Genomic DNA, 10,589 nt, shown 5'->3' with positions numbered 1-10,589 from the left:
AATATTGAAAAAACTCCTAGACATTATGATTTGCCACGACATGCAAAATTGTCTTCAAATTTATCATTTTTTTAATTTTTGGTATTTTTTTATATTATGGGTTTTTAACCAAATTTAAAGTCCAAATTAATATTAATTAATTCACATAAGTATATTTAAGATATAAAATGCCAAAAAACCTGAAAGGGTTTGTCCGAGTTATGTAAAAAAAATATAGCACTGTAAATCTGATGGTCAGCAATATATGCATAAGCTAAGCAAGTTTTAAGTCTGTGCTTCTAATGGTAGAAGGGGTTAATCTTTCCTGAAGAATCCAGTGGGAGGGAGACACAGGGCAGATAGCATAATAATGTGTGCAAACTGTGTGTTGAGGACCTCCAAAACTGGCTCAAGGGTACGAAAAAATACTTCCGTTATGGGATTCCTATGGTAGGGCAAAAGCAAAATAACCATAGTGATGACTGTTACTTTTGTTCATGCGATGTGAAAGGGTTTAATTCCAAATGGAAGCATTCCATTTCATACCCCAATCTTCACTCAGCAATTTGTCCCATCCCCCATAGCACAGATATACCAGTACCCAAGTCCCCTGCTACCTTGGAAGAGATACCTAGCTCCCATGAAGGTGAAGTCATACTGAACCAGATGACGAATCAAGTTCTGACTTTGAAGATGATACAAGATCAAAATTTGTTTTCTCAGGAGGAAATGATTTGGTAAGAGACTTGAATCTTCCCAAAGATGCCGCTGATTTACTCAGATCAAGGCTGAAAAGCAGGAATTTATTGTTGCCAGGAGTGTCATCTTCATTAGTCAGACATCGTGAAAAGGAGTTTGTTCCTTACTTTGCCCAGGAAGACAAGTTGGTTTATTGCACCGATGTTGAAGGTCTGATGGGTCAATTTAAAATCCAATATGATTCAGAGCAATGGCGTCTTTTTATAGATTCTTCAAAAAGAAGTCTCAAAGCAGTTTTACTCCACAACGGTTTTTACGCTTCCATACCTGTACATTTGAAGGAAACCTACAAGAACTTGGAATTGGTTCTTTGTAAACTTAAATATGAAGACCATGGTTGGCAAGTGTGTGGGGACTTGAAGGTCTTGTGCATGCTGCTCAGGTAACAAGCTGGGTATACCAAATACCCTTGTTTTCTGTGTCTATGGGACAGTCGAGACCGACAAAATCACTGGACCAAGAAGAGTTGGCAGCCAAGAGTGCTAACAGTCGGTGAAAAAAATGTCCTCCGAGACATTTGGTACCTTCCCATAAAGTTCTTCTACCACTTCTCCACATAAAATTGGGATTGATGAAGCAATTCGTAAAATCACTTCAAAGAGATAGAGAATGCTTTAAAAACTTGGTCACCAAGTTTCCATGCCTGTCGGAGGCAAAATTGAAGGAAGATGTGTTCGTCGGACCAGACATTAGAAGGCTTAGACTTTGTCAATACCATGACGGATCCTCAAAAATAAGGGTGGATTGAATTTAAGGAAGTCGTACAGAAATTTTTAGCCAATAACAAAGATCCTCACTACAAAAAGATTGTCAGAAGAATGCTGAAAGCATTTCAAGCTTTAGGTTGCCTGATAAGTTTGCAAGTGCATTTCCTCGAGTCCCACCTTGACTAGTTTCCTGAAAATTTGGAAACTGTGAGTGAGGAACAAGGTGAACAATTCCACCAAGACATTAAAGAGATGGAAAGGAGATACCAGGGAAAATGGAGCATTACAATGATGGCAGACTACTGTTGGATGCTTCAGAGAGACATTCCAGATGCTACTCACAAGCATAAATGCACCAAAAGGAGCCTCACAAGGAAGAATCGAGTTTAGTGTGTGTAGGTGAGTTCATTTCAGTTCAAAAAAGGATTTTCATGAAAGTATTGTAATAAAACTTTAATTTTATAAGTCTGTTTCCATTTATTTTGAGGTATTGCCTTATTTAAGTTACCTAAATTATCAGGAAACATGATGTCCTATGACAAAATGGAGGTCATATTCGGATTCAGCGTACCAAAAAACATAAAGATTACATGGAATAACCAAAACAGCTCTCGAGCTTGACCCGACTTCCGGGGGAGGAGTGTCGTCGTCGGGGGCTCAATGGAGCTCCCCTCAGAGTTCTGGTCTGTATATCTAAAAGATCTATAGATATCTCCCCTTTTAGGCAGAAAGGGGCAGGGAGGAGCTCAGTTGTTAGAATCTCTTTGAAGTTCACAGCCTTTTGTTTTTCGCTGTGAACGGAGAAGAGGTTCAACACAAAGCTGAGCTTTTTTTTTTTTACTCCAGCCAGATCTTCTCAGCTGTTTTTTTCAGCCCAAGGCAGGTCGTCCTCCCCCCCCCCCCCCCCCCAGAACAAATCTAAGCTATTTAAAATCGGTCCGGGCAGTGACCATTCCTGAAAACCTTTTTTGTTTATTATTATTTAAAATACCAGCTTCAATCTTACAAAAAACTCCTTTGTTTAACTGTTTTTCAAAATGGCGATTTTATAGCCTTCGCAGTTGATATATTTAATCAGCCCTGTTTTTCTGAAGACTTCTCTTTACTAATTGCCAAAGTTTACTGAAAGTATTTTATTGCAAATCAAGGTGTGCAGAGACTTTGTTTGTTCGCTTTTGTTCTTTTATAATGGCTCCCAAGCCAAAAAATTCTAAGCGTTTTCTTAACAATACATCCCAAGTAATCGCTATAAAGCCACAGTCTTTGCCTTCTACGCCCCCTACTGGAGATCTGTTAACGAAAGAATTTCTTTTTGAAACTCTCAGAGAATTCAGAGAGGAAATAATGCAATTTATTTCGGAACTATGTGATAAACTTGATGCCAAGATTGCCCAAACAAGGGAGGATACCATCGGAGTTATAACCGTGATGACAGATTATATGGCAGGAATGGAGGATAAATTGGAACTTTTGGAACAAGACAATTTTAATCTGACATCTAAAATCGAAAAGTTGCAACAGGAAGTTGAAACGGCAGAGAGACAACTTGTTATGACAAATTATAAGAAGACTGCGTTTGCAATAAGTTAGGGGATTGCGTGAAAACGAACAGGAGAATTTGAAGCAGACCTTTTTTGAGGCTTTCAGTCGTGTGGTGGGAGGTCCGGGACTCAACTTTGATTGGCAGATCCAAAAAATTTACCGCCATAATTCGTGGACAGCAAAACAGAGACAGCTTCCGAGAGATGTGGTTATATACTTTGCTACAAAAGAATCCAGAAACGCGATACTACAAGAGCTCTACAACAACAGGCTGCGAATTGATGGACAGGATTTGATCGTTTTTAAAGAGGTGCCACCCCAGATGTTAAAAGCCAGGAGAGACTATGCTTTTTTAACTAAAGAACTTAGAGATAATCAGATACAGTACAGATGGGAGGCGCCATTTGGTATTACAGTCACACTTGACGATCAGAAACATCGCCTCAACTTAGCTTGTGAAGCCCGAGACTTTTATCATAAGATTTTAAAGGCGGGACTTCCTGAATTACCTGGACTTGGACAAATACAAGGAGAAGTACAAGAGAAACAACCAATCACACAATTACAGGGCGGGAGCTGTCGTTTTTCCCCTTCGGAGGGGCAGCAGAGTGGAGATCAAGGATTTAGTTATGCTTCCAAAACATTTGCTTAATCTTAACTCAAATAATACTCTGTGACTATGTCTTGTAGAAGATGGCGTGGCGGTATACCGATCAAGAGACATTAAGGCTGTGGGAAGTGATGCTGATCGCCTCAGAAATTATATTGTATGGGACTTTAAAAAAAAAAAAAAGACTTGATGGACAACTTGGAACTTTTACATAAACTGCTTATGTTTTATTCTCTAGGGTGAGGAAGGCGGAGATTGTGATGCTTTCGGATTGTGGTTTAGGTTGAATCGAGTTGGGAAGGGTGGCGCAGATGGGAGGGTAGTGAAGGTTTAATTAGAGCTTATTTTGGGCCAGAAAGTAAGTTGACTTTTATAGTAATTTTTATCTGAACATAATGTTTGGAAGAATATATTCAGGGAGCTTGAAGGAAGGCGGAGCAAATAGGAGAGGTGTACGGATGATAATAAAATATATATATGGACACGGGTAGAGGCAGGATGAGAGGAGTTGGAACAGAAACCGAGAGAAATATTTGAGGTGTTTTAAGTTGCTTTATAGAGAAAGAGGTAAAAGGGATATATTAAAGGTTTGGAAATGGATACATATTTAGATAAAGAGATAAGGTCCCTAGCTAGAGTAGAATTTTATTTGATTAACTCACTTGGTTTCAATATAGTTTGAAATCCTGCAAGTAATAAATTAATTGAGACTAGGAATGATGCACATTGCTTAAGTGTTAATAATAATGGGAAGCTGAGCTTAAGGTAGAGAGTTTATTGATTTCTCTTTTTTGGGGGGGGGTCTTTTTTCCCTTTCTTTTTTTTATTTTTTTTTATTTTTTTTATTCTTTATTTTTTGTTTAGCTTCTAATCTATTTGGTTTCAATACACTCCAGACTTTGCTTGATAAGGAACGATGTCGGGAATGGGATCTGGGAAGTCGGAAGGGGGTCTGGGAGGGGGGTTCATGGGGGGGAGGGTGGAAATATAGATTCAATTTTTTAAAACAATGAATGCACTTGGATACTGTTGCTTTTTTTTTCTTTCTTTCTTTTTTTTTTTCTCCTTTCCCTTAAATTTTTCTTTTATAACTTTAGTGTAAATTACAAAACGAATAGACCAATGAATAGTAAAAATACACCGAAGTGAGGAGTAGAGGGAAAGAAGAGGGAGGAATTAAGAGGGAGTGAGAAGGGAATGTAAGGAGGGTGAGATGGTGGGAAGGGGAGAAAGGAATAGTTGAGGGGGAGGGGAAGTAGAAGAGGGGATTGTTGGAGGGGAGAAATGAAAGTTGGAGGGGTAGAAGAAAGGGTGTATGAAGGATAGAAGTGTTATGAGTTGTGTTTATTGCTTTTTTTTTAACTGCACAGTATTTAAGTGATTGTATAAAGGAAAATGAAAATGAAATAAAAGATATTAATGACAAAACAGCTCTCGATTTTTTTTTTTTTGTAGACCTGTGTTATCAATTTGAGGGGCATTTTCCTAGGTTCTTGCCTCTCTGCTTTGCCTGCTACTTGTCTGTATTGGCAGGCCTGAGAACGCTTAATATTTATTTTCCAATTTGCTTCCTGCCTCACAAAAGATTGTACAGGTATTCCACGATTTACTTCATTTAGTGATCATTCAAAGCTACAATGGCACTACAAAATGCGACATCACAATTTTTCTGTTATGACCTCTGCAGCATCCCCATAATCATATAATCAAAATTCAGATGCCTGACAGTTAGTTCATATTTATGATTGTTATGTCCCAAAATCATGCAGTTCACTTAACTGTGGCAAGAAATGTCATAAAATGGGGCAAAACTCACTTAACATCAGAAAATTTGGGCTTAATTGTGGTCATGTCGAGAATTACCTATAGTATAGTCTCTAGGAAAAATGGATGAATGTTTTTTTCTATACCTTCTCACTCCTTCCCTGGAAGTAACACAAGAGTTTCATTTTATTGTTTTCTACAAAGATTGAGTCAGCATGCTTCCCCCAAATCCTTTAACTGCAAGGTAGGCTTTGTGCCAGCACTCCATAAACCATGCATCAGGCTGCAAACTCCTTTTATAAGTTCTGCTGTCGTGGATAATTTGTTCATGCCTTATCCTAGAGCAGCGTTGGCAAACCTTTTCGGCACTGAGTGCTGAAATAGGATCGCACGCACAGGGGAGCACCAGAAATTGGAAGAGTAATTCCCCAGCACGCATGCAAATTTAAGCGCATCTGAAATTTGTTGAGCTGAGCTTCTTGTTTTCTGGCATGTGCATACCTGCCTGTCATCTGATGTTCCGGTTTCTGGCACACGCACGCACGAAGAGTAGCTGGCCGGCACGCATGCCAGAAACTCAGCTTCCAGGTGTGTGCATGTGCACTAAGGAGCTGCTCTTCTGGTTTCTCCCGCGTGCACAAAAACCAGCTAGCTGGCACGTATGTGTACACCAGAACCAGAAAGCAACGCATGACAGCTGGTGTGTCCAGAGAGACGGCTATGTGTGCCACTTAGGGCATATGTACCATAGGTTCGCAATCACGGTCCTAGAGATTATGACTTCTCTTAGCCCACATCAGAAGTCATGCACCCATATTATCAAGTGATGATAGAACAGACAGCTGCAGCCTCAATTTCCAGTACATCTACTTTCCATACTCATTGCATCTGTTCTACAATCTGTTGGATCTGCGCTATTGGCTCAATAATACAAATGTAATTAGCTACCCGAAAATATCCCAACGAGGGAGGTACAACCTTCTTGCAGTGTGGAAGATGGAACAGGCCTCAGACATCTCACATACTTTCTTGCTAATAGTATTTTATTTTCTCTCTTTTAAGTGCAATAAACGTAGTAAAAAAACCAAACCTAATATTGCTGAACAATGAAAAGCCCAAAGGTAAAGCACTCTTACATTTCTGTTTGTATTTCTGTCTGATATATACCCTATGTTCATTTTCTTTCTGCTTCTCTTTTGTTCATGACTACTAAAGTATTTCTTTCTTCATTTTTTTACAGAGACACAAAAACTATTCTGAGTAAGCAAAAGTTGGAAAAGAGTAGGATTTCTTAGATGAGTTTTTTTCTTATGGAAGGGCCACTTTTCCTCTGAGCTGATCCAGTATTTCCTATGTTTCAGCTCTAGGGACTTATAAAGAAAAGGAAATTAAGTTACAGCATCTAAGAAAGTAAACTTGTATAACTTGATCCTTATTTATTATTGAGTATGTTGTAGTGGAACCTTCCTATTGCCATCATTTTTTTCTGAGACTTGGTTTAATGAAGAGGGTGCTAATTGCATATTTCATACTATAAAATGTTTGTTTTTGTTCTGCAATATTTTGAAAATATCTATTTTGATTTCCATGCTTAAAAGAATTTCACCGCAGTCTAAAGTAGTGCTTCCAGTTCTATTAACATTCTAACAATAGGGAGAAGGGGGATCTCCAAGATTTTTTTAGCTTCTGTAACAGTACTGTTCATTGGAAAATTACTGTCTAGTCCTGGTGTGGCTTCTGGAGTGGCGCTACTATTGGTATCACCTGGTGTTTGTTCAGGCCCCTGGAAGGTAACAGCAGCTGACAGGAGACTAGTCTAAGAAAGGCTGACAGAGGGACACCAAAAACAACTTTGGCTGCACTATAGAAGGCTCAGAGCCAGACCCGCCACTTGCCTCCTTTTCTCTGATCCAATCTTCCACTATTCCCGATTTCCTCTTGAGGAGGCTGATGGTTTCCAATTCTGAGCTATCAAATAGTCTCTCTAGTATAGCCTGATTTTTATGCACTGATCATTTTACTTGCTTATTGGCAGCCCATAGATGGAACCAAGAGAAATAACCCTGCTTCTTCTACTGGTAATAGGCAGAACTAAATACTGAAAGGAGGAGTTTCGTCCTTGGGACAAGGTGGTGCGTGTGGGGGTGGGTGTCTGTGTGTGTACAGTATAGAATTAAAAGAAAAAAGTATAAATAAGTAGCTTCTAATATTCTTAACATTGTCCTAAAATTACGCATTACTCTTCTTCTATAATCTATCCTGTCTAATAATCAAAATTATGTGACAAGTTCATTTTTGTGCAAAACGTCCATTAAGAGCTTCTAGTCAGCAATCAATGTAGATAATGTCCTTTTGCTAATCGTTAACTTATCCATTTGAGCAAAATGTGTCAACCTCACCAACCATTCATTCAAACAGAGACAAAAAAATCTAAAGTATTCTGCTTTCCAGTCAGTTTCCTGTTAACCATGTGACAGATTGTTGAGGAGATTATGTTTACTTTCCAAACTGGTTCTACTACCAGTTCAATAGAATATCCTTTGTGAATTTTCAGATATGTTTTGTATCTTCGTGTTCTAAGACATTTTGATGAAATTATAGTATAAGCTAGAATATCCAGTTCTCTACCTCATAAATCCAGCTGTTTCTCCCCCAATTTCATATTATTGTAATCTGCTAACTTCAAATACAAGATAATCAGATGCTGTCTTGAATATGAAAGTATCATAAAATTATGTCAGGTTAAATTACAAATTATCTTACGAACAAATTCATCCAGTTGGCATGGTGAAGAAACTAGCTATTTTTATCTTCAGTAGACATGTCTTCAAATAGAGAGAATTAGACATTTTGAAAATAAGTGGGCAGAAATATGCTACCTTTTTCTTTGATTATGTAACTGCAGAATGCAGATTAGGAATCTTTCTTTAAATATTCCCATATCTGAATGCACAGACAAAAAAAATCAGCTCCCCACTTCATGGCAATCACAATGGAAGTGTAAACTTAAACAAGTAGCCTTCCTTTGAACTTTTTGAGTGTATAGTCCCATGAAAGATTTTCACCAGTTTAAATTATCTAATAATGAAATTAAATCAATAGATTTATTTACATTCACATTTTGACTTTTGAAATTAGAAAGCTGAAATACAGTACCATACAAAAATGAAAGATTCATGTTATCCATTTCTTTTCCATTTTTTTCTGGCTGTTCTAGTAATCTCTCCCAGAAATGTTTTAGGATGATACTACATCCTTCTTACCCTCACCTCTAGGGCTTACCATGGTCAGCTGCTCCTTACTGGCCTCCCTGCGTATCTGCCTGGAACGACATCCACCTCTGGTCTCCTTCTTCTTCTGCCTCCTTTCATTGGCTGTTGCCTTTGTTGGTTTTGCTGTCTACATCCAGTCACACGATATTCATAATCCTGATGTCAAAGAGGTGAGCTAGAGATAAGAAATTTAAATAAAAACTTAGATGAGAACATAGCATGAAATTAGATTTCAATTATTAAGAGAAGACAACAGAAAAAAACTTAGGAAGGATAAAGGAAAAACAGTAATGGAGACATTATTTTTCCCTTGCTGTTTTCCAGGTAGAGGTTGATTCTCTCTAATGAATAAATAGTTGAAAGTTGTACTTTCAGACTGATTGGCTACAGTTCTATTTCTCTATTATTTTCTTTCAGTTTATAAATTACAAGTTAAAAAATTAAAATAATTTTTCTCCAAAAGAAAGGGACCTTTAAAATTCTGATATTTTGTTGTACCCACTTGGAGCAAAGAAAGTTAAAAAAAAATCAAAAATGCAAAATTTTAAATTCAAATTTAGCTATTGTTATCTACAATTCAAGTCCCTCATTGTATTATGTGCCTCTATTCTGAATAACAGTTAACAAAGGATTTTAAAGGTGAGGTCATATGGAGTTGGATAGATATTTTAAGGGAAAAAGCAAAAAAATGAGAATAGAAGCAGCGCTTATTCCGTTTTCCCTTATATCTAAGGATTGGGACTCTCTGCTGAAATCTCTTGCACATTTAATGTTCTGTATCACAAATAAAACTCAGCCAAATGTCATATCACTTCCTTCAACTGCTGAACCTCCTACAACTATATCTATCATGGTTGGCTTGACCTTTGATGTTCACAATGGCACAGATCTTCCCAATGATACACATTTAGGTCTGACCATCAGTGGGACAAAATTGGGTTTCAGAGGTGAGTGACCAACAATCTATTTCAGTGTTTTCTCAAGAATTCTGACTCCTTGCTCACCTTCTCTTGACATTTCCTTCCATTAATTCTATCCACAGGTCCAGATGCCCAGAAATCAATTCATCTCTTAACTGTTATCACAAATTCATTATCCCATGAGAATTGCCTTAGGATCACTGCACCTTCATCCCTTCTCCCCAAGACCAGGTGAGCTAACAAGAAAGGGGCATTGTTACAAACAATGTTTCTTTACCCATTAATGTAATATTTTATTTTGTTCCCAGAAAGCCACCAAAATGTGTAATAGGGAAACAAAGCATGACTTTGGAAATGCCAGGGATTTGCTATCAATCACGTTATCAAACTAACCCTGCCCTATCCAGCATGCTAGATCAGGTAGGTAGGTAGATATGGGCAGTGGCGTTGTGGGCAATATCTGAATGCTATAACTGGTTTGCTCCACAATATATGGATGGAAGATGATTCACTATCATTTCTTCAACTCTCAGGCGGACCGCAACCTTTGCAGCCAGCGCCTCCTCATGACCAGTGCTTTCCTTCTCTGCCTCTGTGCTATGTTGTGTTGTGCAGCTGGCCTATATTATCGCCTCCCCAAAAACAAATGGGGCCAACTCTAAGTGAATCAAATCAGTGCTATTCATTCTACATTCCAGAATACTCAGGTGTCCTCCTTTTTCTAAACAGCTATACCATGTAAAATTGATTGTTTTTGGTTGGTGTGCTGCTATTTTGGTTCACAAAAATATGATAAACAACTTATTAAATACAAAAAATGTAATTTCTTTGTATTTTAAGTGACTATTCAATCAATGCAAATTGCATAATATATTTATGATATATTACAGAACTTGAACTATATATCATCAAATGGTGTAATTAACCCAAATTAATTATCATTGTCACTAAAACGTCCACTATTAGGAATAATTATCTACGTAATACTGGATTTCATGATTAAATATAAATAATATCAAGCAATGTGCAAACAAGA

This window comes from Thamnophis sirtalis, unplaced genomic scaffold (genome assembly GCF_051295495.1).
Source record: "Thamnophis sirtalis isolate CommonGarterSnake01/CBP01778 unplaced genomic scaffold, rThaSir2_p1.2 scaffold_4, whole genome shotgun sequence".
Classification (NCBI taxonomy): Eukaryota; Metazoa; Chordata; class Lepidosauria; order Squamata; family Natricidae; genus Thamnophis; species Thamnophis sirtalis.
This window is presented reverse-complemented; position numbering follows the sequence as displayed.